Source organism: Cibotium barometz, chromosome 17 (assembly GCF_041138505.1).
Source record: "Cibotium barometz isolate CiBa-2024 chromosome 17, ASM4113850v1, whole genome shotgun sequence".
Taxonomy (NCBI): Eukaryota; Viridiplantae; Streptophyta; class Polypodiopsida; order Cyatheales; family Cibotiaceae; genus Cibotium; species Cibotium barometz.
In genome coordinates this window covers 15,695,629-15,713,134 of record NC_141062.1, presented here as the reverse complement: position 1 = coordinate 15,713,134, position 17,506 = coordinate 15,695,629, and positions in this window count along the sequence as shown.

The window sequence follows — 17,506 nt, the reverse complement described above, 5'->3', positions numbered from 1 at the left end:
CGCATTTTGTTGCAAATTCTCCATTTCTATTGACATCCATCTCCAATCAAATGCTAGGAACATCTTACAGTGTCCTGGACAGTAAATGATACTAGGAGGAATTCCCTAGGGCCAAAGAGAGCAAAACAAAGAGGAAGAAATGAAAACCAAAACTAATATAAGAATTTGTAGGAAAACACGATTTAGACCATTTGGAAAATGTAAAGCACTCTCCTCGCATTTTGTTGCAAACTTCTAGGTCCTATTCATATCCATCTCCAATCAAATCCTAGGGTGATGTACCAGATTCTTGGGTAGTAAGATTCAAGAATTCTATGGATGGAAGAAATATATATAAAAAAACATTGAAAAGAATATAGATCTCTGACCTTTCTTTTCCTCTTCCATACTGTTGGAGTTGCCCTAGTGATTCTTCTGCTCTCTTCCAAACTTGAGCTGCAGCCTAGGTAACCTGGAGATCTGGCAGTGGTAGTAGTCTTTAGGCAGGTTGCAGAGTGGATGGAGTGTGTTGGGTAGGAAGTGATCAAAGGGGGAAGGAAAAGGATGATGGGAGGGTGCTAGCAGGGGGATGAAAGACGGGGAGGGAAGAGTGTTAATGGATCTGATTATGAAATCATGATTGGCACAATTTTCAAGGTAAAAAGTGCCATTCACACGTGCCAAATTTCAAACTCCAAAAGATATGGGTCCCATCCACACGTGTGAAAAAACGACTACATTCCACACGTGTGGTATTTATTAGCTACTTTATTTGTATTTTGCACTAATCTATTCACTCCTATTTAATCTCTCCTATCACAGCTCTCTTGCCTCTCTACCTCCCTACTCTACACCATCAGCATCCTGACCAGCAGCACAGGTTCATCCCCAGCACAGGGTACTCATCACACCAGCACAGCACACCTACAGATAGCTTCCAGGCCAGTAAGACACTCTATATCCTTTTCTTCTTGTGTAATAGTATATTAGGATAAGGTACTGAGTGATGTGATGTAGCTTAGATATTATGATAAATATTATATGCATTCCTTAGCTTTTTCCACTGCTACAAAAACAAGCAGGAAGACTTTTGAATTGGGCTTGTTGAGTGAGAGATTGATCACTTCTTACCTTCTATAGACTCAATCCATCTTGCACCAACTTGCAAACACAGTGAAATGACTGAAGGCATGCTCTAGTATGCTGCCTCAAGAATTTGCAGGAAAACGCGAGGAGAAGGCTTTAGGAATCTCAAACAGCCCAAATCGCATTTTGTTGCAAATATAAAACTGTTGCTTCATCCACCCCTATCATTGTGATTTTGTGTCTTTCTAGGCTATGCAAGGCTGTACACTCCTTGCATAAACTCAATCCATATTGTTTGTAGTTGTAAGGACAGAGAATTCACTGTAGGAATGTAATAGCATGTTGTTTCAAGTATTTGCAGGAAAACGCGAGGGTGAGTTGTTAGGAATTTCAAATTGTCAAAATCGCGTTTTGTTACAAATTTATAAATGTTGCTTTATCCACCTTGTCATTGCCTTCTTGTATCATTCCATGTTCTCCATGGCTGTAATCTCTTTCCATTGCTTTGTATGCAGCTTTTCAAAGTGATGGCAAGAACCAAGTTAACTGCAAGGAGGGCTGGCAAGGGGCCAGGGCTTGCAGCAGCAGCAGCTGGGGCAGGTATCAAGGAATCTAGTGTGCCTCCAAAGGGAAGAGTTGCACATGGCAGGAAGGGGAAGCCAATGAGCCTGCTCCAGCAAGTCCAAGAGATTGAAACATTCTGCAGGTGTGCTAAAGGAGATCAAGAAGCAACAGAAAGCTATAGGCTTTGCAATCCCCAAGGCACCTTTTCAGAGACTAGTGAGAGAAATATGTGATAGTTGGCACCTTGGTTTCAGGTGGAAGAGGACTGCCATTCTTTCCTTACAGGAAATGGCAGAGGATTACTTGGAGAAATACTTTGAAGATGCAATGCTGGTAGTAGCCCATGCTCACAGGGTAACTTTGATGGCCAAAGACTTCAACACTTTGTCCAGAGTGAGATGGAGGTATGACAAGCTAGTCCATCCTGTGGAATGGCAGGACATAAAAATGAGAGACATATTATTAATTTCACCTACAAGAAAATTGAAGGTAGATAAGGTGAAGGTTGTTGAAGTAACCCACTCATCAAAGAGCACCAGAGGGAAAGCTGCTTATGAGGAGTCACTGAAGCAGCAAATAAAAGAATCCAAATCTGCTATAGATGTGGAGACTGTACAGATGGAGCTACAGATACAGAGAAGGTTGCAGGAGCTGGGCCCTAACATAGTTGTCCATATTGAGGATGAAACTTCAGAGAATATTTTGACTTGACAAAACCATGCTTGGCAGCATTGGCTCATAAGAATGAGTATTGCTCAGATACTATCATTCTTGCAATGCTCTAGTAAGTGTCTTTTATTTTACATTTGTTTGCAAAACAATCCTTATTGTACCTCCTCCTTTACACCCTACCCTAATTATTGTTTGGTCCAAGCTAGCATGATGAGAAGCTGGCTTAACCATGCTGTACAGCATACAGTTCATATTATTGATCCTGCCATTTCCTTCAAGTTAAGAGATCCAAAGGAAACTCCCATGGATATTTTCAATTGGTTCAGACACTGCGATTTTGATGTTGTCGATATTTTGCTACTTCCATACCATAACAAGTATGTGGGTGACTGCTTCTTTTGGGATTTTTCTTCAAGATTGAGAACTCTTGTAGCCTTTGATTTCTTAATGCTTTTTTCCTTATGCAGTGACCACTGGAGCTTTGCTTCTATTGACATCCAGCAGAAGCAATGCTTTTTATTCAACTCTCTTAGAAACACACACAGAGAGCTGAAATTGTAAGTGGTTTGTGTGCTATTTTTAACTTTAAACTTCATTATTTTGATTTAATGCACACTAACTGAATTATATGTATTGCAGTTGTATTAGAAGGCTTCTAGCACTGTCCTCCTAATGTCAATCTTTTGGATTCAATAGAGCCAATAGATTTAGAGGTAGAAAGTCGTTCCCTCTACTGATATCTATTTCATGCTATGCCTTTGAACTTATTGAATAATTTTATTTTGTTCAGATATTAACAGTTTCTAACATATCTTTCCAACTATCGAGACACCACAACAAGATGATTCAAGTAGCTGCGGCTGGAGAGTGCTGATTAGTGCCAAATATATACTTTCAAGCTATTTTGAGATAGGACAGCCAGAGCTTGTAAGAAAAAATAATTTTCATTTAGCTTCAAAAAATTTGATATTGGTACAAAGTGTTCTAAATCATCATATCTCATTGGAGATGAGAGAAGATAGCTTCAGCTCGAACTATGTATATAGTTTCAAAGCTGATACAATTTGGAAGTTTTTGAAGTATGCCTCTCCCAAACCTATTGTACCAACTACTGTCGAGTTGGGTGAGAGCTCTAAAGTTCGAGAAGGTGTCATATACCTTGATGACACAGATGATGCTGATGTGGTGCCACAGGAACAAGGACCTAGTGCTGATGAGGAGAAGCCACAAGAACAAGGACCTACTGCTGATGTTATTGAGGAGATGATGGAGCAACAGCAAACAGATGCTCCAGGGACAGTAGAGGAGACAATGGAGCAGCACCAAGAGACTGTACACGACAGGATGGAGCAGCAAAAAATAGATTCTCCAAATAAAGATGATACAGTGAGCTTGGACCATGTAGAGCAGCCTCTAGATCAGCCTGTAGATAAATAGAAAATGGTTGTCAAGAATATGTTCTACATATATAATTAAACACTTATGTACATAAATTTACTTTATTGAATATAATACCTTTGTTTATGGAGTCTGTGTTATCTCAATTTTCAAATTTTCAATGTCATTGCATTTTATTGAACTCTATCTTCTTTTGAGCACCTGCAAAAAAGCAATATGAAACAATAGAGTAAAGTAAACTAATAGCAGTGCTTAATGAGACTAGGATAAGTCAGATGGTATTGTAGATAAATAAAAAGTTCTTTGAAATAGAACCTTCTGTCTCAAACAGAATGTCATTGCGCAATTGAGCTAGGGAGCAACATTGTCTTAATGAGATATTGACTAGCACATCACCATTCTCAACCACATCAATATCAAGAAGTTTATTTTTTGCACCAAAAGAATCTTCATCTTGATCCATTGGGATTAGTTTTGTACCTAGCATTCGACTGCACTTATAATAAAAAGAAAAAATAAAATTTTGTGATGCAACCATGTACTTCAGTTGCATAGAAGGTTGGACAACCTTACAAAACACTGAACTACATGTCTTCTTATCCCAACCTTTATCCAAAAATTGTGGCATGCATGCGAGACTTGTTGCTTTAACTGTGAACATTGTTTTTGAAACCTTCACTGGAAAGGTATTAAACAAGTCTACAAAAACTATGAGAGGCATGCATAAAGAAATTTTTATTATCCTTGTGGCAATATTGGGCCTCAGAGCTTTCTGTACTTTTTTGAAAAGCTTGGCCCTATATGCCTCTGTAACACTAAAATGTGGGAGAGGCCAATCCACTGAATTCCATGCCGGAAGGTCTTGTTTTCTTAACACACCATGTGTGTTAGCATTGTCCAGCAACTAATAAAAATGATCAGTAAAAAATATACAGGATTGAGCTAGCTCTCTTGCACATCGAACTTGGTATTGTTGTTCTCCTATCGATCCATGCAAAACATCTATAAATCCCAGAATATAATCGATGTTTTGCCATGTCTCATACGATGAAGGGTATAAATTTGAAATAAAATAACACAAGAATGTCAATAAGCAAAGAAAGAAAGCTTTACCTTAAAAATCCATACACCTCATAAAGAACAAAACCACAATAGAAAAATATACAATTAGGCCTGTGTTGCGGAAGATCATTTGGATAGTCTCGCAAGACAAGTTCTTTATGCATGTACACATGCTGAATCAAAACTTCTTTCACCGATATCTTTCCTCTGGTGATTTTAAAATCTCATACTCTTCCCTTCCATGATGCCAAGAAAATGTTTTTTGTCTGGGCTCTCTTTCTTTTGCTAGGTTGCATGAGCACCCATGCTCCTTTCGAAACACTAAACCTTTCCCAAGTTCCTTCCTTTTTGACTGTACTTGAATTCTCTACCGAAGAAATAGAAGAAGCAGGTCGACGGGGTAAGGATGTGTGGTATAATTCTGCCTTCATAGCATTATCATCCACAGAGCGTCTTCCACAAGAACGGCCATAGTTTTTATTCACCATGGAGACCTTGTGAATCTGTAACCACAGCAAAGTAATGTAAACAAGATAACAAAGTGAAGTTTCAAGAAAGAGAAAGTGGGTAGACAGACAGTTGACAAGAAACATCTTACTCTAAGCTAAACAGGATCAAGGGAGCAGTTTTGGAAAAGAAGAGGCTGCTGCACAATGAGGCAGTGGTGTAGAATGGTAGACCTTTCGAAGGAAAGGCAGCACAACATTTCAAAGTTCAAAGGAAGTTGGAAGCGGGAAGGCTCTTGTCAGAGAAAATGTCAGACCAGATTCTATCTTCATGTCCAAAGATCTTGTGAGAATAAAAAACCAATCTCCACATTAATGTAGCATAAAATATTGTTTCTTTTATCTATTTTCTCTTATTTTTATGAATTTCCAACGTTACGTTGGCCCTCTGTTGATTGGTTGAGAGCTTATTTTTCCAAACCGTAAAAGGCCCCAAAATGAGCTCCCTTTTTTCCTAATGTGCCACACCTAGAGCAAATGCCATTATAAACCCCCACTCTTGTAGCTCACTAGCCAGACCAAACTACTTTGTGCAAAATAAGCCCGAGAAAACAAGCATGTTTGGAGCTACTAGAAAAGACCCAAATAGATTTGAATCTATAGGTCCATTGAGACAGGCATTCAAATTGATGCCCCATCTATCATTCAAATTGATGCCCCATCTATCATTCAAATTAGCTATAAGAGCAGAGTTATCACCTAGAAAGTTGATTATAGCACCTGATATCCAAGAGAGATTCCTTTTAATACCTCTTACCATCCCCTATGAGACGGGCCAAATACCTATATCAGAAATTTGTCTGATCCTTTCCCTTAGAAGTGCCCTGCAACAAAAAGTAGTAGACAAATGTTCCAACATAAGTGAAGAGTTCCCACTTATCTTTGTTCCACAAATCTCTCCAAGATTTGATACCAACTTTGTACAGCTTATGAGCTCTATTGAAGTCCTATTTATCTATGCTAGGAAGGAGGGAACCAAACCAGCCAAAGTCCTCTAGAATGAGTCTAGACTTAGAATGGTGGGTGTCTTATACCTGAAGGTAGGGTTTCCAAGCAGCCCCCCCACATGTTCCTGATCAGAGTTGAACCTTTAGGAATGAATTCCTTCCTAGACATAAAGATTTGCAAAGGAGAGAACCTTGTCCAGCACTTCTTTTACTTAAGCTCAAATATGTGACAGTCTATTTTGATCAATAGGGCTCTATTTTGATAAAGAGGGAAGTGATCAGAAATGAGAATAGACTTGTGAAGAGAGCAATCAAAAACAAAAGACAAATTAGAGAGAGAGAAATTTACATAAACCTTGTCAAGTCTAGCTGCCTTGTAGTAGCTCCCCTCCTATTTTTTAGTCCAAGAGACCCTGATCTGTCCACGTGCAACTCGAATAAACAAATCTCTCTCCTGCGACTGGGTCGGGGATATAAATTTTTTAGCCATCTCTTAAGCGATGCAAATCAATATGCAAACGTTGCTAAAACAGTCGTTTTAGACATTCGCTTAAACGACGGCTCTAAAAACGTCGTATAAGCGATGAAATAGCGATAATACATCGTTTAAGCAATAATACATCGCTTAAGCGATAATACATCGTTTAAGCGACGTATTCGTCATCGTATAAGCAACGCTAGATAATTTAAACCCCCTTGCTAGACCCCCCAATGGCTTGTAGTGTTCCCTAGAATCTTAAAGAGCTTCAAAGGCCCAAAAGTGAGTCCAAATTTTTCCTAATGAAGCTGAGACCCAAACATAGGATGAAACTGAATGGGAATATGAAACAAAAACAGGATTTATAGCTAAAATAATAACCAAAACTTCCATGGTTTCTTTGGAAGATTCTATCATGGTATGGTTGGATTCCCCTGCAGGCAATGATGTTCAGTGGCAAACACTCATTAATTAGCCCTGGAGCTAGTCATAACATCATGTGACAATAGACACTTGGGTGTCATTGGCACAACCTAAAATCATCCCTACAAGAAATAGTCTTGCAAGAGGAGCCAATGGTTAAAACATTGAAATTCTAGGTTACTTTAGCTACACTACTCAAACAATCAATGGCGATATGGAATTTACATTCCATGCTACCCTAGATTCCCTTGAGTATGATGTTGTCCTTGGCCGAACTTGGATAGGTGAATCGTTGTATTCACTAGATCAATCCATGCAAACAATCACCTTGAACACTCCTACAGGCAATGTACAATTGCTTACGGGAGGAAGAAACCTTACAGGAGCCGGAACTTCCAACATATCTTACTGAAAAGATCCCTAGGATTTTGGTTGGATTGGAAATTGCAAATAAATTCACCACAGCGCAAGCACAAATTTATCCAACATGAGAACACAATCTCATGACCCTCGAGCTATGGGATTTGTTAGGTCAACCAACACTCACGGAACATCTTGCAAGGATTACCTTAACACAAGACTTGAACATGCCATGTTTGGGGTACTTTGGACATACAATGTATAGTGAAACTAACCCCCTCACTTGCAAGTTTTTTGTGGTTGAGTATGTGTTAGAAGCAGATTTAATCTTGGGGCATAAATGGATTGTTGCTTCCCAAGCACCACTGTGCTTTGCTAGTGATAGAGTCATCATAATGGTCAATGACAAAAAGTTGACAATACCATATTGCAAGGAAGAGGATCCAACTTTAATGGATTTCTATGATGCTGAACGCAAACAGAATCAAGCCTCTTCCACAAAAGCCCATCTACATAATTACCTACCATCTCGGTCAAAACGACTGACGCCGATAAAGCATCTACTCCGTAAACCCCATCCTCACCTATGAAGTTTGATGCCAAAACCTCGCAATCAGCAGCTATTCCTAAAGAAGTTCCCGGAGCCCCTAACAAGGAAATTAAAGGAAAGACCTCGGAGCCTATGCATCTTCATCGACAAACCTCACCAAAGGAGACAACCACATGCTCAAAGACCTCATCATCGATAGCCACTCCATAAGAGACTCTAACCTCATCATCATCAACAATTCCCATGAGTCTCAAACCTACAGGCTCAGTTAGTATCAACCTTCATCATTAACCCTAAATAAAACTCCACCTGCAGCCTCACTTAGTATCAACCTTCATCATCAACCCTAAATAAAACTCCACCAAGATTCCCACAATCACGATATCTTAATACTATCAAAATGTGGGTGGAGAAGCAGCTACTCTTGTAGCTCAAGGCTACTATAAAGGTGATAATCAAATTTGGGTGCCTCGACATTCAAAACCTCTTCCTCAATGCAGCATTCAAAAGCCAAGGAAGAAGAAAAGTACCCTACAAAAGCCAAGGAAGAAGAAAAGTACTCCACAAAATCCCATCCGTTGATCTATTCATTTGAGAAGTCTTTAGGTTATTATTAATTATTCGAGCTCTAAGTGTATTCCTATTGATCAATTTTATTATTAAAACTCTACTAATTCCAGCCTAACCCCATTCGGCCCATGGGTTAGCCACCGCCCAACCACTGGAATAGTAGAACCAAACAAGTACTCACCCACCCATAATTGAAAGCCTTTGTTAACTTTTGCTTTGGAATACAGATACTCACACACTCCTCTTTAGACTTTAATCCATAAAACAATCCATTGACAAACAATTACTGCGTATAGATGTCACAACTCAAAATTTCCATTCAATCCTTGTTTCTCACAAAACAGTATCACTCTGGGCTCTCCGTTTGGACTCTCCGTTTGAGACCAGCAAGTCAACAACGAGATCCAATAACAGATTACAATAAGTTTCTCATCATCATACATATATATCTTCCACGACATACGCATGGGTGTCCTCAGTACCGCGAGCCCGTGCATCGCCTGGTCAGAACCCTCCAAGATCCTCCTTAGGTGTCCTGGCACTTCACTTAGGGACTGCTTCGTCAGCCCTCGTCCATCGTACCATAAGTGCACCATTTTAACCATCGAGGTTGGTTAAGACCTAGGCAGGCTTTGTCGCGTGAGCCGTCCTTTGAACAGTCCCCGCCAATTGTTGCAACCGAACTTCCCTTAGAACACACATATACCAAATGCTCCCTCCAGCATTTTGGCGTAAGACAGTCCTTTAAGAAAATAGGGTTTCTATGCAAGTTTTCAATCTTGATTTTCTTTTGTGAATACAATGAGGATATCTTAATTCCGTATCCCAAGACTTCTAGATCACAGGTCTGGATTCCCAAATAGAATTCCTCGAGTTCAGTAATCTTGATCCTCGGATCAAAATCAAAGGTCTCAACTTAGTTTCAGATTCGATGGTTGATTTGAGTGTAGATTACTGAACTGGTCACATCGTCATTTCTTGAAACTAACGAAGGAGTTACATCTTGGTCATAGTCTGATTCAGGGTTTGAGTCTGGGAAGGTTCTCCCTGAACTACCTTTCTCGAAGGTAATATTTCAATTACTACTTTACTGAATTCAAAACTAAACACGAATTCCTATGAGGAATAAATTAGTCATTTATCTAAAATTGTGACTTTGATAGATTTTTTGAATTTTCTCATTACCATCCTAAAGAATATAAAATGGTATAATTTTCCTTCACTGAGTATTTACTTATTCATTTTTCCAATATTCATGGGATTTAAACATAGGATTAAAGTGAACTCTTATTTTGATAAAAAAATTCTTTTATGCATAAAAATCAATATTGGTGAAAGCAACACTTTTGTAATAAAAAAAATTCTTTTATGCATAAAAATCATTATTAGTGAAAGTAACACTTTTACAATAAAAATTTTCTTTTATGTATCATTTTATGCACAAAAATCCATTTTAATGAAAGTAACACTTTTATAATAAAAATATTCTTTTATGCATCTATCTATGCATAAACATCCATTTTGATGAAAGTAACACTTTTATAATTAAAAAAATATTCTTTTATGCATCTGTTTATGCATAAAATCCATTTTGATGAAAGTAACACTTTTATAATTAAAAGAAATATTCTTTTATGCATCTATTTATGCAAAAAATCCATTTTGATAAAAATAACACTTTTGTAATAAAAAAATAATCAATATGCATCTTTCTATGCATAGAACTTAGTTCTATTGAAAATCACTCTTTTATAATAATAAAAATAATAATCAATATGCATCTTTCTATGCATAGAATTTAATTCAATTAAAAATCATTATTTTATAATTAAAAAATAATTAATATGCATCTTTCTATGCATAGAATTTAATTCTATTAAAAATTAAAAATAATCAATATGCATCTTTCTATGCATGAATGAAAATGACACTTTTAGAATACACAAACGATGGGGATTACTCTTTTTAATTAATAAAAGATAAAAAATTTTAGAAAATTTTACCATAACCTCCTTTGTATTATTATGAAAATTCTATTGATTCCAGCCTATTCCCATCCGGCCCATGGGTTAGCCATTTCCCAACCCCACTGGAGTAGTAGAACCAGACAAGTACTCACCCACCCATAATTGAAAGCCTTTCTTAACTTTTACTTTAGAACATAGATACTCACACACTCCTCTTTAAACTTTTATCTATAAAACAATCCATTGACAAACAATTACTGGGTATAGATGTCACAACTCAAAATTTCCATTCAATCCTTGTTTCTCAAAAAACAGTATCACTCTGGACTCTCTGTTGAGACTAGCAGGTCAACAACGAGATCTAGGAACAGATTACAATAAGTTTCTCGTCATCATAGATATATATCTTCCACGACATACGCATGGGTGTCCTCGGCATTGCGAGCCCATGCATCGCCTGGTGTCAGAACCCTCCAGGATCCTCCTTAGGTGTCCTGGCACTTCACTCAGGGAGGACCGCTTCGTCGACCCTCCTCCATTGTACCAGAAGCGCACCATTTTAACCATACCGAGGTTGGTCAGGCTTTGCCGTGTGAGCCATCCTTTGAACACAGCTGTTGCAAAACAACCAAACTTCCCTTAGAACACACATATACCAAATGCTCCCTCCACAGCATTCTGGCGTAAGACAATCCTTTAAGAAAACAGGGATTCTATGCAAGTTTTCAATCTTGATTTTCTTTTGAGAATACAATGAGTATATCTTAATTCCGTATCCCAAGACTTGTAGATCACAGGTCTGGATTCCCAAACAGAATTCCTCGAGTTCAGTAATCTTGATCCTCAGATCAAAATCAAAGGTCTCAACTTAGTTTCAAATTCGGTGGGTGATTTGAGTGTAGATTATTGAACTGGTCACATCAACATTTACTGACGAAGGAGTTACGTCTTGGTCATAGTCTGATTCAGGGTTTGAGTCTGGGAAGATTCTCATCCTCCCTGAGAACTATCTTTCTCGAAGATAATATTTCAATTACTACTTTACTGAATTCAAATCTAAACACGAATTCCTATGAGGAATAAATTAGTCATTTATCTAAAATTTCGACTTCGCGATAGATTTTCTGATCTTTCTCATTACCATCCTAAAGAATATAAAACGGTATAATTTTCCTTCATTGAGTATTTACTTATTCATGCCTTCAATCTAAAAGGATGTATATCATTGGTGTAAATCATGTTTCCAATGCCAAAGAATGGGAAGAAGAATACTAAAGTTTGAGCCCAGGAAATTTATACTTGCTTTTAACATTTTAAAAAAATAGGGGATCGATGATCGATTCCATTGCGCCATTGCCCATGATTACATGTGGGAAATGTTATATACTCACAGCCATTGATTATCTCTCAAGATGGGCAGAGGCTAAAGCCACAAAAGTAGTCAATATGCAAAAGAGGTATCAAAATTCGTATATGAAGGAATTTGCTAAATTTGTATACGAAGGAATTTGCTATCGTTTTGGGGTACCACTAGAGTTGCTTTCTGATACGGGACCAACATTTAGAAGTGAAGTGATGGATAATCTATGTGAGAAGCTAAAAATTCAACATAGATATGCTACACCATAGTACCCCCCACACAACAGGATGAATGAAAGATTTAGTGGCACATGTTAAGTAAAATGAAACAATCTCATGAAAGGACTCGGGATTTAGAGCTTCCTTGTGCACTTTGGGCTTATAGGATCGCAGTCAAAGAGGGCACTTAGTTCTCTCCTTTTCATATTCTTTATGGTGTCAAAGCTTTATTACCTATTGAGGTGGAAATGCCAGCCTTAAAATTCTTGGTAAAAGAAAGTGAAGAACCACAACAGATTTTCAGGAATAGGCTTCTTGCACTACAAATAGCGGAGTTGGACAGGATGCATGCTGTTAAACATTATCAAAGGACTCAAGAACAAAATCAACGGAGAGTTAACAAGAAGATCAAGGAAAAAAATATTAAAAAAAGGTGACCTGGTACTCCGATATAATAGTAAGCTGGCAAATACATTTCACACAAAGTTTCAAACAAAGTGGAAAGGTCCATTTGGATGGCACATTGTACCAGAGAAGAGTCAAAGGATACTGATTAGTATATAGCAAGGATGATGATGATTACCACCAGTTAATCAAACAAAGAGAAGGGTGAAATATGTTCATATAACCAACATGAAGATATTTCTATACGACAGTTATTCGAGGACTGCAAGACATGAATGTCCGCAAGCCAAGGGGTGGGAAAAATATGTTAAGCAAATTTTACAAACCCCATCAATGCACAAGGTTATTCTGCTAGGATTGAATGGAGAAAATTATTGAATAAAGAAAACATAATGTTTTTTTTAAATAGAGCAACTCAGTTGTTAGGGGGGTGTTATTAGGATGCACTTCTACTTGTGTGTTCATCACCTTTGTAATATATAACATTATGTGATTGCATTGTTTAGAGTAATAAAGGTACAAGTGACTCATGAGGTTTGGGGATTTCAATAAGCAATATGTGCACATTACATGGATAATGTAGCAACTGATGACAACCAACTTCCTTTCACATACACGAAGATGTAAACAAAAGATGTTAGTGGGGGTATACCCTTTGTTTTTTCCAAGGACTTGGCATAAAACCAAAGTTTTGAAGGTGGTAGAAACAAATTCTTGTGCATCATCAAGTGGAAGAGATCCTAAAACCACATGGTAAGGGAAAAGCATGGAGGGAACCAATTATTTCATCGGTGAGAAAAGAAGATAACCTGGAATATACAAAAAGCAATGGACCTAGAGGAATATAACTAATGAATTGTAGAGAAGAGGAGAAACTGAACACCATGAATTAAAAGTAGAGAAGGCATGGAGACCCGGGCAAAGCCAACTTGGAGAAAAAGGAAAAGGACGATAGCTAGCCACTCACCACCACAGCTATGGCCACATTAAAGTGGAAAGATACCTAGAAAGAAGACGCGATGCAAGAAATATGGAAAAACTGAGGAGGGCGATGAACACTGCAAGGCAATCCAAGCCTACGTAGATAGAGATTGTTGACCACTATGGTTAATATGACCTTTGGTGTGGCTACCACATTACTCTTGTAATCCATCTTTTTTTAAAACCGCGCTAAGCACCAATTGTAAATGAGACAAGGGATAACCGAGCTTAAGACTTGTGTAATACCGGTCATAAGGAATTGATGTACATAGAGCTAGTTAAACTAGGAACTAGTTTTGGGCCCCCATTTGTAATTGGGCAGCCAGCCATTGTAAAAAGTGAGCTCATGTATATAAGAAATTTTATGGAATATGAAAAGGGACAATCCCATTTGTGTCAATTGAGTTTGGCTTTCTGTCTCTCACTCTCTCTTGAGTTTATGGTAGTTTGCTTGCTTGTGATGCTTGATGTATGTGAATAGGAATGTTGTTTCTCTCCCTTCTCTCCTTCACTCCCTTCTCATTGCTCTCTAGCTTGTCTTGTTCACATACAGATGGCATGAAGTAGAGGTTGAGATCTCCATAGCTCCTACCCTCGTGCGCCTACCTAGCTTGCTTGGATATCTCTTTGGGTGACACAAAGAGAGTGTAGAGTGAGCCCCTAGCGGCCTCACGTGAGGGAGTTAACCCTAATAGGGTTGGCCAAGTCGGATTCGACCCTTGCAAGAATTCTCTTCTTCTTCTCTCTTGTGTTTGTGAGAGGTAGCATGTTAAACCATTAACATCTTGGTGCTACTGCCAAGGATTATCATTTGGCTTAGGGTCCTTTACTTGATTCATTAGCTAGAGCTTGATTTTGCTCGGTTGGATGCAAACCCACCTGTTGGTTGATTAACATTGTTCATTTTGTGTTTTGTTAGAGATTACTCGGAGATTAGATGGTTGGTTGAGCATTGGAGAATTCAAGTCTTCACGTGGAAGAAGCAAGTAAGTGACCCTATTTGCCCTCAACATTTAAGCAATTTTTAATTTTTGCATTTTCATCATGTTTGTGCTTTTGTTTAATCATTGAATTAATCTCAATCTATTAGTTTAAACCATGCATTATAGTTATCAATAAGTAGCTAGAGACTAGCTCTAGCTCCTTGTAAAAATAAAAACATCAAAAGACCATGGGAAGGTGCCTGAATCAGAGCTAGAGACTAGCTCTAGCTCCTTGTAAAAATAAAAACATCAAAAGACCCTGGGAAGGTGCCTGAATCAGCTCTATTGATTGGAGAGGTTCCATGGAAAAGTTCCATTCTGCCAAGCATGTCTTAAAGTCAAATGTCAGTGTGGCAACTTTAGGGAAGGCACATTCCAACTCTACCACGCATGTTCCTTCTGCCTGCAACCTAAATCTGTTAGATTTCCTACCTAAATTTTGTAGGAGCATTAAAATTAGTTTAATTGTATTTAATTAGGGCTCATGTGAATTAAAGTGCAATTAAATAAGGAGAATTTTATATTGGCAGACTAGCTGGTAGACCTACAACAAGCCAATCAAATTTGAAAAAATATCTACCTGACAGTGCCACGGTCGTTCACCCACAAGAGCACGTTTGTCCAATTCTTACACACCTGTTCCTTCATGTGCCGGAAGCAAACTCGCGTGCCAACCTTAAAGTGAAAGCCCACGGCACCACTTTGCCACGCCCGTTCCAATTGATCTCATCCCAAATGCCCGTTTCTTCTCTCACTAGAAGCGAATGCCGGTTCGATTTTCCTTTACCACCTTGCCACACCCGTTCTAGCTGGCTCATAAACTTGCATGCCCATTCCTTCTTGAACCTAAAGCAAACACCCATGCCAACCTTGAAAGGAACGCTCGTGGAACCAACTTGCCAGTAGAGAAGCAAAGGTCCGTTCCTTCTATAGTGAGGAGTGTATGCTTGTTTGGTCACAATTGTATGGCAATTCCTTTAAAAAATCACATCTTTTCTTTGGAGGTTCAGAGTAGTGAATCTATATTCCCATGCACCTACGCTCGGGTAGGTTGGTGAGAAATAACCCTCTCTTCGGTGAATGAAACTCTTTAGATGCCCCTTTGCAAATCTGATTGGACCCATTGGTAAATACCATGTGGAGTCGAACGATGCTTGTCTTTTACAGTACTAGCGAGAGTGAGGAACTCCCCAGTAGTGGACGAGGGACCCCAGACCCAGAGATGAGAGAGTCTGAACCACAGTGCATGGACAGACCATCTGTCCAGGAACTTGCTCCTCTCTCTCCAACTCATTCTCAGCAAACAAAGCCTTGCATCAAAGCTTCACAAATTTATCATGGGAAACACAGACAGGCTATAGAACCGCAGCCCAGGGTGAGAAATATGGATCAACCTCAAGAAAGTGCAGCCACTCCACCTCTAGACACTTGAGTGGAAGTCGGCCAAGGGCAGGAGCCATCAAAACCAGATCCATCTACTAGACTGGAGACCCACACCCGCCTCGAGGGCGGTAGACTCATTCCAAACCCTGGAAGCCTTACCAAACTAAGAACTAGGTCCATCTTCCCAGAGGCCCAAGGCATCACACCAGAGAGAATGGGTCTACCCAGGCCCATCACCACAGCAGGGCCTAGCAGCCTATCAACTGTACCAACCTCAAGGGGTACACCCAGTGTACCAAGAAGGACCCCGTGGACCACAACCAGGTCCTTGTAGAGGACAAAGACCCCCACTTTCCTACTATTCGCTCGGTCCCTCTCCTCCCCAACCTATTCGCTAACTTACACCAGCCATGATAGGGTTGACACCTAAAATGTTAAGAATTGCCATGGAAATAGGGAGGGGGGTAGCGCTGACATTAATCCCCCTCCAAAAAGTTCAACCTAGGCAGGAACGAACCAAACCATCAAACATCTCAAAGTTCATCACAAAGTTTGATCGGGGAAATGTGATCCCATTACTCACTTGGAGATGTTAAATCAAATCTACGAAACATTTGGCCATATGGACGATCAGACCAAGATAAGCGCCTTTGGCCTCACCTTGGATAACAAAGCGGGCCAATGGTTTAGATCCCTAAAAGCGGAAGATAAAGCTTCCTTTGAGGTTGTAAGATTCCTCCCTCCATCTTTTGAGGTGTAAAGGTGTAAGAACCTCCCCTTATATTCTTGTAATCATCCCCCTCTCTGAAATGGAAGAAAGATCTTGTTTTACCTTGTTTTGGCCTAGAGAGAGAAAATGTCTAGAGAGAAGCAATTCAAAATTGAGATATCTTTGATGCAAAAATTCTCCTAGTGTCTAAAATGGATTCCCTTGAAACAGAAGTTCAAAATGAACTTTCCAATGTGCATTAGGAATTAATTGAAAATGGTAAAAGGGACCTAAGCCTAAGGGTCTACATTTTTAGAAATTTTTGGATTAAATTCCAATTAAGGTTCCAATTGATTAAGGTTCCAATTGGCCGGTTCCAATTGATTAAGGTTCCAATTGGCCAATTGATTAAGGTTCCAACTGATTAAGGTTCCAATTGGCCAATTGGATTAATCCAAGTGTCCAAAGAGTAAAAGAAAATACCAAAAAATGAGTAAATGCTCATCCAAGTGTCCAAAGAGTAAAAGAAAATACCAAAAAATGAGTAAATGCTCACATAAGATGAAGAGTTGACTGAGTACAAGGTTTATTAGTTAAAAATTAAGAGATATTCCTAAAAAAATGAGATATTTTGGAGAAATGATACATTTTTGACACCTTGGTAAGGAGAGGGGGGCTCTTGAGGTACTGAAGCTGGAAAATCTAGAACCCAGTTGGACTTGGTTAGTGGCATCCCTCACCTATAAATAGACCCTCATTCCTTTGTATTCTCATCTTGGAGCTATACCATGCCAGTATTATCTTGGAGCTATACCATGCCAGTATTATCTTAAAATAAGCATATTTTCTATTGTCCCTTAATTTTTCTCTTCTCTTGGGAGCTTGGAGCTTCTCTCTCTCTCCAA